This window comes from Triticum dicoccoides, chromosome 5B, assembly GCF_002162155.2.
Source record: "Triticum dicoccoides isolate Atlit2015 ecotype Zavitan chromosome 5B, WEW_v2.0, whole genome shotgun sequence".
Taxonomy (NCBI): Eukaryota; Viridiplantae; Streptophyta; class Magnoliopsida; order Poales; family Poaceae; genus Triticum; species Triticum dicoccoides.
The window spans coordinates 22148517-22160635 of record NC_041389.1 but is presented as its reverse complement, the minus strand read 5'-3'; positions in this window follow the sequence as shown (position 1 = coordinate 22160635).

Below are 12119 nucleotides of genomic sequence, written 5' to 3'. Positions count from 1 at the left end.
CGGCCAAGCTTCACCGAGCACCACCAGGACGACATCCCCTCCACTGAGCTCCACCTCGTCCGACATCCACCTCCCCCGCTGCCCCCCTACCCTGTTGGTGAGGCCCCCTACTCAATCTCAATTTTTTGAAATAAAAGGGGTTCCCCCCTCTCCATTACAACAAAAGATGTATATATATGCATATATAGTGAATAATGTGTGTGAGTGTGTGCTTTGTATGTGTTTGTGTCAGTGAGTGATGTTGGTCTATGTGTGCATATATAATGAAAGATTTTTTTATATTTAGGTGTGTATATATGTGCATATATAATGAATGGTGTATGTGAGTGTGAGTGTGTGGGAGAGGGGTGCTATTGATGTGCGTGTGTGCATGTGTGAGTGAGTGTGTGATGTGTGTGTATGGATATGTGAGTGTGTTTGTGTGTGGGGTGTGTGTGAGTGAGTGTTATTGATGTTTGTGTGTTTGACATATGATTGACACAACTTCATTCTTTCATGCAGGACATGCATCTATTTTGACAAGAGAGAGTGACTTCCGTTGCATGCTTCAAGGGTAATCTCTTCTCTTCAAGGGTAATCACCTAAATAGTCGCGTAACCTAGGTGTCTCCTGTTCGGAAGGGTTGTATCTATAAATATGCAAGTCTTTGCATATTTATAACCTCAACTTTTTCAAATTGTCCACGTTTTCCATGGACAACCCGAGGATGCTTAGACGGGTTGTTTTCATGATGTACTTAGATCCGAGACAGAATTTCGACAGTGTCTCCTTGTTGTTCTCTAGATACACATCCTCTTGACTTATTGCTGAGACGTGTATTTGGAGAACAGCGGGGAGGTGCTGCCGAAATTTTGTCTCGGGTCGGAGTACGTCATGAAAGCGGACCCAACCTACACATTCTCGGGTGGGATTAGGACCTATCTGTACCTATTACATAGCTCAGTGCATGTCGTAAAACCTGATGGAACCACTTGTTACATAAAAAAATTATGTCTGTGTTTCACTTTATATTAGAGGATGGAAGAACGTGAGTGGATGTACATCGGACATCCCAGCATGGAGGGTATGACCCCTGAGTGGAGGTCGAAGACCAATGATTTCCTGGAATTAGTATTTGCTGGAGAAACGCCAGTTCGTGTGATTTGGTGCCCATACACGGAGTGTGATAACCAGAATGAAAGAGATAAGATTACTATGAGTAAACACTTAGGGAAATATGGGTTTACGCCAGGCAATTATCGGTGGATCTTCCATGGTGAGACAGAACAGTCCAGGGCGGAGGTGGTGCGACAAAGCACCAGCGAATATGATACTCGGATAGAAAACCTGTTAGATGACATCCGCCGTGAGGATCCGTGGGAGGACCCGAACTCCGAGGAGAAGCTGGAAAGCCCTGAAGAGTATCATGCAGCTTTGTTTGCGGCACAAAAACCCCTTCACGCCCATACAGAGGTTACTCAACTAGATGGCATTGCACGCCTAATGGCCCTGAAGGCAAACCATAATATGAGCATAATTTGCTTCAATGAGTTCTTGTCAGTTATTGCTAGCCTGTTGCCTAAAGAAAATATATTGCCAAAGAACATGTACGAGTCGAACAAAATCCTCGGTTCACTTAAGATGCTGTACGAGCAAATACATGCTTGTCCAAATGGATGCATGTTATTTAGAAATGAACATAAAGATACGAATTATTGTGTCAAGTGCAAATCCTCTAGGTATATTGAGGTAATAGATGATGATGGTAGCAAGAGGCAGCTCACAATTGCCGTCAATATCCTTCGATATCTTTCATTCACAGAAAGGATCCAGAGGCTTTATATGACCGAGGAAACTGCCCAATATATGAGATGGGCCGCCGAAGGGAAGATGTACAATACGAAAAAGTTGCAACATCCACGGGATGGTGAAGCATGGAAGAAATTTGTTGAAATTCATAAGAAAACAGATGACTGGAAGAGTGTAGCTGTTGGGATAACAACCGACGGGTTTAATCCATATGGTTTGATGGCTGCCATATACAGTTGTTTGCCAGTATATGTTATCCCCCTGAATCTGACCCCTGGCGTTTGCATGCAACGACATCACATATTCCTAACGTTGATAATTCCAGGTCCTAACTATCCCGGGAAGCATATGAGTGTGTATATGGAGCCATTGGTGGACGACTTACTTGTTGCTTGGAACAACGCGGTCCGGACATATGATGCCGTTTCAAAGAAGCACTTCAATATGCATATCTGGTACCACACATGGCTACATGACCTACCGGCACGTGCGATATTTTGTGGTTGGTGTGTAAAGGGGAAGTGGCCTTGCCCAGTGTGTCGACAGCGTGTGACTTTCATTTGGCTGGCTAAGGGTCACAAGTATGTATGCTTTGACCAACTTTGGCAGTTCCTTTGTCTTGATCACCCATACAGGCAAGACGCTATGCACTTCCAAAAAGGTGTTATTGTTGATGACCCGCCACCACCTATTATGACCGGCGCCAACCTTAAGGATAAGTTAGATGCTCTCGAGGAAAAGCTCGATGGGAAAGGTTTTGTGGGATATGGAGAGACACACCAGTGGACTCACATTCCAAGCTTATGGAGGCTACCTTACTTTAAAGATCTTCTACTTCCACACAACATTGATGTAATGCACACTGAAAATAATATGGCGGCGGCCTTACTCGGCACGCTCCTCGACACCGAGAAGTCAAAGGATAACATTCAGGCTAGGATCGATCAAGCCAAACTATGAAACAGCCCAAAATTAAATTTGGTGCCTCGTGCAAAAGGTAATTCTTGGAAGAAGCCACCAGCCCACCCTTCAATGCCCCAAAGGAAGGAAGTTCTCCAATGGATTGTGAACAACTTGTACTTCCCTGATGGATATGCAGCTAATATCATGAGGGTAGTGAATATGGCTACAAAGCGAATAGGAGGCCTTAAGAGTCATGACTACCATGTATGGCTTGAGCGGATAATGCCTGTGATGATTCGAGGGTATGTCAGAGGATATTTGGCGAGTGATGGCGGAGTTGAGCTACTTCTTCCGTCAGCTTTGTGCCAAAGAACTAGATTATGAAGGGGTTGCAAAGTTGGAGGAACAAGCACCTGAGTTGCTATGCAAGTTAGAGATGATATTTCCGCCAGGTTTCTTTAATCCGATGCAACATATGATCTTACATCTCGCGTATGAGGCTATAATGGGAGGACCTATGCAGTTCCGATGGCAGTATGCACCTGAACGTGAGTTCAAGCATCTTCATGGGAAATGTAAGAATAAAGCCCGCATTGAAGCCTCCATAGCCGAGGCATACCTGAACGAGGTGGCCACGACCCCGACAAAGTACTATCATGACAGTATTCATACTAGGTTGAATCCAGCTCCTCGTTACAATGAAGAACCCACCAATAATGTTTCCGACCTTAGCCTCTTCGAAGGCCAAGGTGGCAAAGGAAGTGGACCGAAGCCTAAGAACTTTTCACCTACTGAGTGGTCGACTATTATGATCTATGTGTTGACCAACATGGAAGAAGTGCAACCATACATAAAGTAAGTGTAGGACACCATTATTGAGAACTACTCACTAGCTTTGAGTTCTAACTCGAATTCTTCTTATTGCTAGGGAATTCCAGAACGAATTCTGGAAGCTACCACGGCCTCCTAGCGACGAAGAATCAGCAGACCTTCTTGAAGATACCAATACTGATGGCGGTTTCATTTCTTGGTTCTCAAGAAAAGTAACTTTTCTAACTTTATGTTACTTCAAGTTGATCTTACTTGCCTATAATGCTTCCACTAATGAACCAGACAATTTCCTATTAATCGTGTAGGCATATCAGGAGGTTGATATGGACGCCAAAGTAAGAGAAGTAGCCAAAGGTTTTGAATACGAGGCCAAGTCATTTAAGGCATACGACATGAATGGGTATTGCTTCCACACTGATAAACACACACGTGAGAGGCCCAACCAAAGGTCAATAAATAGTGCGGTCTATTGTCTAGGGACAGATGGACGTCACTACTATGGAACCATCGAGGAAACTTATGAGTTGCATTATTGTGGTTTACAAGGAGTGAAGCCCATCGTATTGAGATGCAGCTGGCTCAATCCTGAGAAAGTGAGACGAATCCCTAGTATTGGCTTTGTCGAAGTTGAACGAGCATCAAAATATGCAGGAAATGATGTCTATATTATGGCTCAACAAGCTACACAACTGTTTTTCTCCCATACGCATGCACATCTACGGAATATATCGATCCCTTGAAGTGGGACGTCGTGTACAAGGTACCCTCGCATATCAAGGTACCTACCCCAAACAAGGATGATTACCATATAAACCCTAACACATACGAGGGAGAGTTCTTTCAAGAAGCAGACACTGACGAAGACGAAGATGATGCAAAGGAAGATGATGGCGTGCATCCCGAACATGATGCTATGGAACATGAGGCCATGGATGACATGGAAGTAGATAATGTAGAGGACGAATACGAGGATGTTTCTGACCCTCGAGATTTGGCATTACTTATGCGATGGCACATGGGGCTAGATGAGGATGAGGGCCCCCTTGAAGACTTCGAGGATGAATGTATGAACAGGCATGATAGCGATGATGAAAGCCCTGATCCAAATGTTGCACCTGATATTGACCCTTATTTCTAACAACTCCATGTAGTCATGTGAGAACTCTATGTATGTGTGTCACAAGTCTATGTATTCGTCTATGTAACAACTCTATGTATTCGTGTGTGCACCAACTCTATGTATTCGTGTGTGCAACAACTCTATGTATTTGTGTGTGTAACAACTATATGTATTATTGTCACAATTCCATTTATTCTTCATATGTGATTTATTTATTGTATTTACATCAAGTTGTATCATCTGTACTAACTGGTTTGTTCTTCTTCGTATTAGGTGATTGAAACATGACATGTAGCAAGAAGATTCCAAATGAAAGTTTGAAAAAAGTGAATGATCTGTACAATGATCAACCTGCTCGACCGGTGAAAGCGGTGGCCGCTCCTTCATCGGTTGCCACAACCGCCAAGAAGGCCAAAGGATTGGAGGGTCTAGACACCCGTCCGGCAAAACATGCGAAACAAGGTCGAGTACCACGCGGGGGAGGAGTAGGAGGCAGACGAGGAGGGGGAGTAGGTGAGGCAGGAGGAGGAGGCAGACGAGGAGGAGGACGAGGAGGGGGAGTAGTGAGGCAGGAGGAGGAGGCGGACGAGGAGGCGGACGAGGAGGGGGGTAGGTGAGGCAGGAGGAGGAGGCGGACGAGGAGTACGTAAAGCAGCCCGGGGTAGAGCACCTCTTTCTTCTCCTCGACCCACTGATGCAGTGCTTCACCGTGCTCGGGAGGAGGAAACAGAGGATGGGGATGAGGCGTGTGACAAGGAGGACGAGGAGGATTTTGCGGAGGAGGTGGTGGAGGATGAGGAGGAGGAGGTGGTGGAGGACGCCGCCGCCGAGAGGAGGCTAGTTGTTTGTCAAGTTTTTGAGGGTGAGGATGGACCCTCACGGGTGATAGAGCACCACGAGGTGAGTGGTTCACAACCGAGCGGTTCGACTATCAGCACTACTTCCATAGGGAAAGTGTGGCTGCGTGGTCCTTCAAAGCTTCCAAGACGTCCATATGTGCATAGAGATCTCTTGATTAAACCAATGGGAGAGAAGTAAGTGGTTATCTCGACTCATCCCATATAAATTGTACCTTTTGTCATTTCCTCACATATAATATGACTTCACTCTTCGAAATGCAGAAGCTTAGTAAAAGGTGGTGAGAGGTGTCTGCCACGGTCGCCGAGTGGCATCATTGGGGGCCTTTGTAGGTTAAATTATCCTGGACTGGTCACTTTGCCGAAAGGTATCATTGAGCCAGCTTGGTGATGGGATCACTACAAACTTGCACTGGATTTCCTGGATATGCGTCAGACGGTTTTTGATAACAGAGCCATGCGAGTGGTCAATGATTTCTGGGTAAGTCCTTTCAAACACCTAAATGTCAATACCAAAAGGTTTAAATTTGCCATAGTCATGATTTAACGCTACTCACATGTATGCATGTTTGTAGGATTTCTATACATGCGTTGAGGGTCAGAAGGATCGTGCAAATGTGGTGGTTGAGAATATTGCCAATAAACTAGTCCACGACATGTACGATGAGGAGTGTGTCCGGTTAGAGGTCAAGTATCACGCGGACTATCTCAACCATAGGATTTCCAAATAGGAGGCTCGAGGGACGCATCTTTCACGGGAAAATTACTTCAAGGCAAGTGACAATGGATGCTTGCAATTCCCTACACTACGGCAAAATTAGAATCCTTACTAAGATGTATTTGTTTAATTTACAGGTGATTCCTCGGTGGTGCGCTGACAAACATCCGTGCTGGGAGAAGATCGTCGAACGATGGACAGATCTAGGGTGGAAGGATGAACACAAAGTAATATCTGAACAGCGTAAGTTGATGGGGGATCGAGGACACTGTCAAGGCAACCTCACCATCCCAGGTGTCCTCTGAAAACATGTAGGCAACCACATCCTTTTCTTTTCATCATGTTCTCTTTCATTTGTGAGCATTCCCTTGATTGTTTGGATCACTTTCTTTTGTAGAAAGAAGACACTGGCAAGGATATCAGTTACTTCGAGGCATGGACCATCAAACGTACCAAAGACGACAAGGAAAATGACCCTCTCCACCCGGAGATGGACTAGATCAGCTCTAAAGCCCGGTCAGATGGAGAGAACTACACCAAAAAATTGAAGGAGACGTACGGGCCTGACGCTGATCCTCACATGCTACCGTTTGACCCTCTTGTGGCCATTGTCGCGGTAGGCGGTAGACCGAATGGCCGGATGGCGGTTCACCTCGGTTCTTTCATAACCTCCTCCCTTCCGAGAGTCAACACGCTCCGTGCTATGAGTACTAGCTCTACTCCTACCGTAGAGCATCACGTACCACATTCCGTGAGCATTATTGAGGATATTTAGGTCAGTGCTTCTTCATTGATCCTTCATGGTCCTTCTTCATTGATCCTTCTTCATTATTGAGGATATTTGCATTTCAACATGAATGATATTTGCATTGCCATATTGTAGACTCGACTGATTGACACCGAGAAAGAACGAGATGAAACCGGGCCAAGCTAAAGGCAGAAGATGATCTAGTGAAGTCTTTACAACATATGGTGGCCAATCTTTTTTCCATGCAAGGCCAACCGGTGCCAGAGATGCCACCGATGCCAGAGTGGAACATTGTGAGTTCCGTTCAAACTATTTCTATCACCATTTTCGGCATTACCATATGCATTCATCTCACTATTGGGTCAATCCATCACAACTCAACCCATCACAAGGGTTGAACAATGTTCCGTAGTTCCACCTCAAGTTGGTGGAGTTGGGGCAGCAAAGGGAATGATGCCTTCTAATGTTGATGTTATCACTCTGGTTGATGGAGTTGGGGCAGCAAACGGAATGATGCCTTCTAATGTTGATGTTATCATTCCGATCTCCAAAATCGCGTGAACTTCATGTTATGTTATGTTTGAAACTGTTCCTTGCATGTTGAGAACTCTTGCATCTTGAGACTTGTAAACTTGTGGTCTATTGCTTTTATGCACTATTGCTTTTATGTGGAATGTTTGTCAGAATCAATCATTGCTTCTTTTGTTCAATGATACCTATATGTGACATGTTCTATGTGTGATGAACTATATGCTGCTGTTGTATATGTTTCGCTACATGAAAGAAACAGAAACAGGGAAAAAAGGCTCCTGGGCACACCATTGCCGAGGGCGGCTCTTGGCAATGACTGTGAAACTGGACCAGAATGCACCCTTTACCGAGAGGCCTCTCGGTAAAGGATAATAACATGTAGCCCTCCTGGCAACTTTACCGAGAGGCCTCTCGGTAAAGGAAAAATAATTGCCGACGGTGACTCTCGGCAAACTATTTTCACGGCTTTTAGGAGAAGTGACGTGGCCCTCCCCTGTTGGTTGAGTTTGCTGGGAGTCATACTCGGCAAAGACAGAGTTTGCCGAGACAGGCGCTCGGCAAAGTTGGCCCTCGGCCTGCCCGCCTGGCCCCACATGTCAGGAGCTGACACGTGTCAGCCACCTACTGGCTCTCTTTGCCGAGCGGGGCACTCGGCAAAGTTGGCCCTCAGCCTGTTCGCCTGGCCCCACATGTCAGGAGCTGACACGTGTCAGCCACCTACTGGCTCTCTTTGCCGAGCGAGGCGCTCGACAAAGTTGGCCCTCGGCCGGTTCGCCTGGCCCCACATGTCAGGAGCTGACACGTGTCAGCCACCCACTGGCTCTCTTTGCCGAGCGGGGCCTGTCGGTGTCAAAACCGGTGGATCTCGGGTAGGGGGTCCCGATCTGTGCATCTTAGGCCGATGGTACCAGGAGGCAAGGTACATAATGTTTACCCAGGTTCGGGCCCTCTCGATGGAGGTAAACCCCTACTTCCTGCTTGATTGATATTGATGATATGAGTAGTACAAGAGTTGATCTACCACGAGATCGTAGTGGCTAAACCCTAGAAGCTAGCCTATGATGATTATGATTGTGATCGTCCCTCTCAGGACCAAACTCTCCGGTTTATATAGACACCGGAGAGGGCCAGGGTTTACATGGAGTCGGTTACAAGGAAGGAAATATAATATCCGGATTCACCAAGCTTGTCTTCCCCGCAAAGGAGAGTCCCATCCGGACACGGGACGAAGTCTTGAGTCTTGTATCTGCGCGCCACAATAGTCTGGACAAAGTGTACAGTCCGGCTGTCCAGATACCCCCTAATCCAGGACTCCGTCAGTAGCCCCTGAACCAGGCTTCAAATGACGATGAGTCCGGCGCGCAGTTTTGTCTTCGGCATTGCAAGGCGGGTTCCATCTCCGAGTACTCCAAAGTACTTATCGAACACTTAGACCGTGTCCGGATACGGAAGATGATCTTCACATACCACTGTAGAGAGGACAATATTTAACCAAATATATCCTACTGACAACTTTAGACAAGGCGACATGACACTACGGTCGGGCCATCATTCGAACCATTTTTCCATAACCGGCCTTAGCGCATATTGCGAGGCGGTTTCCTTGGCACATCTTGTCACAACAGAGATCATGTCCCCTTATTGCGGGATTTCCATCAATACGGGCATGGGTAACCCAACCGCGCAATCAATCATGGCTTTTCGGAAATAAGCGATTCTAAACGGGAAAGTCGAGAGGCGCATCGTTCGTCGCCTCTATAAAGGGATAAGGATTCCTCATTCTCACCCATGCCTTCTTCCTTCTCTGCTTATCCATTCCCACACCCTCGAGCTCCAGCGCCCCGGTTCACGTCCTCTCCGCATAGCCAAACATGTCCGGAGTAGGAGGCAAGCGGGTGGCCTCCACTGTGAAGGAGGAGCATATCGCGAAGCTCTAGGCGGCCGGGTACTTGGCCGCAGACATTGCGCACCGGCTGTCGAACATGGGGCAGGTCACTCCAACTCCGGAACCCCATGAGAGGGTCGTATTTCTCGCCCACTTTATGCGTGGACTGGGGTTTCCACTTCATCCCTTCGTCCGCGGGCTCATGTTCTTCTATGGGCTAGATTTCCGTGATCTAGCCCCAAATTTCGTCCTCAACATCTCGGCGTTTATCGTCGTGTGTGAGGCCTTCCTCTGCATCAGGCCTCACTTCGGCCTGTGGCTACGAATCTTCTGCGTGAAGCCGAAGATCGTCAGCAGCCAGCAAGCGGAGTGCGGACGTGCCATGGTGGACAAGATGCCCCACGTCACCTGGCTTGACGGCTCCTTCACGGAGACCGTGAAAGGGTGGCAGTCGGGATGGTTCTACATCACCGAGCCGCGCGACGCGAACTGGGCGGCGGCCCCTGAATTCCGATCCGGAGCCCCCATGCGACTCCCCTTCTAGGAAAGGAAGGGTCTGGCCTGCGGCGAACCTACAGAGCTGGCCGGACTCCAGAATTGCATCAAGAACATGAAGGACAAGAAAATCAAGCTTGTCAACGTGGTCCAGGTCATGCTTGTCCACCGGATCCTTCTGTGCCAAAGACGGGATTTTAATCTGTGGGAGTTCGTCCTGGCCGAACACCAGACGCTTCAAAAGCTCTACGGCATGACACACAAAGGCGCCTGGAAGGCTCTATTCAAGGCCTCCGAAGTACCTCCTCCCATACCCGAGGACCGCTGACTCCACGCCCCCCCCCCCCCGTCCGGTGAGTTTTTTAACTCCCACCGGATTCAGTTCTTCCCAATGTATTCATGGGGGAATTTTAAGTCATTGTGTGCATTTGGTTAGGAGTATGTGGAGACAGCGGAGCGGATTGACTGTCCGGCTCCATTGCCAGAAGGCCCGACGGACACTCTCCTAACGGAGATGCTAATCCCGGCTCCCTACAAGGCGCCGGAGAAGAAGGCCGAAAAGAAGGCCCCGGGGACCAGGGAAGGTATCCGGTGTAAGGTTGTACCAGAAGCCTCGTCCGAAGACGACGGGGCACACTCCTCCCCCGAAGGGGAGGAAGAAGAAGAGGAAGAGGATGCCCCGTCCGGAGAGGATGGGGGGCCTGAGAAGGCGAGCCAGGGGACGAAGAAGGGTCCCCGGCGCAAGGCCACTATACCCTTGTCGTCCGAGGACGACGAGGCAGGTTCCTCCCGCGGAGGCGGGGGAAAACATGAAGAAACTCTACCTCCCCGTACTAGGGAGGAGAAGAAGAGGAAAGCCTCCCCGGAGGGGGAGGGTAGGATGCCCAAGAAGGGAAAAGCGTCCCTTCCGGATTACTCCACCACTGCCGCCTATAGCGAGGAGGAGTGGCTGCCCAGGGGGAAGCCCCTGGTGAGATCGTAAGTATCCGCACTCTATTATACTTTAGGCGACTTTGCTTCTTAGTCTTACTATAACGCCGAACATATATGCAGTCCGGTCAGGGTCCATCCAGAGGTATCGTCTTCGGATGGGTCCTTGAGTGATTCGGCGATGAACTCGCTCCCAACGGCCACTACTCCTCACCCTGTGGATGACACGGAGATGTTGTCCTAAAGGCTCCCAAAGCAGGGGGAGGTGACCCTGGAGACGGCCCCAAGGTGGAGTTCCAAATGCCGGACACGCGGGGTACAAGATCCCCGAGGATCGTCCCAATGAGAGCCACAGCAAGCCGGGCTCTCAGTCAGATGTTGTGCCGGAACCTTCTATGGTTCCGGATGCGGGCAGGCGGCCCCTCTCTAGGGAGGGCGAGCCGTGCGTGCCGATAACTTCCATTACGCCAGAGGCGTCGGATAGTCTGCGGGAAGCGCTTCACGGCGCATCCATGGATGAAGAGCATCGTACTCTTATGAGTGTGGTGATTCAGAATGTTCTGTCTGCCAATAGCGGACTAACCGAAGCTTGCACCAGCCTCCTGACAGGCTTTGTGGTAAGTAATGAAAATGTGTGAAATTACCACCCGATAGGTAGTAGCCCTGATACTCTATTTGGTGTTCGGAAAGAAAAGCCGAACAGAGGGTCAATTATAATCCACAGGAGTCTAATAGTAAGTGTGCATGTGAATAAGCAGGCTGTGTTGCTTGCCGCTGCTGTCCGCACAGCCGAGGTCGCCGGACTTAAACGGGACCTGGAGTAGGCGCAGGGAGAGCTTGGCCTCATGAAGAAGCAGCTCGAAGAGAACAAAGGTGAGTGATACCCCGTTCGCATATAATGAAGGATAGACAAAATTGGTTATTCTAATGACAAAGCGTCGTGACTTTGCCATAGGGCCCGCCACCGAAGTGGTGTCTCTAAAGAAAGCGCTGTCCGAGGCCAAAGACAAGGTGGCCTTGGAGCGCAAGGAGCGCGAGAAGCAAGATGCTAGAGTGGGCGAGATATAGCAAGAGCTCCAGGAACTCGGCAAGAAGTTCGAGTCCTTGGAGCATGATCTTAAGATGAAAGAGATTGAGCTTGCTAAGGCTCTTGCAAGTGTGAAAGACACCAAGGCCGAAGCCGAAAAGGCGCAGCAGGAGATCCAGGAGGCCAAGAAGATAGCGGCGGGTGAGACATTCTTTATGCAAAGCAAGCATGTGTAGGAGACATTTCTTTTACTTACCGGATTCGGAGCTCTCCAGGGGCGTTCGCA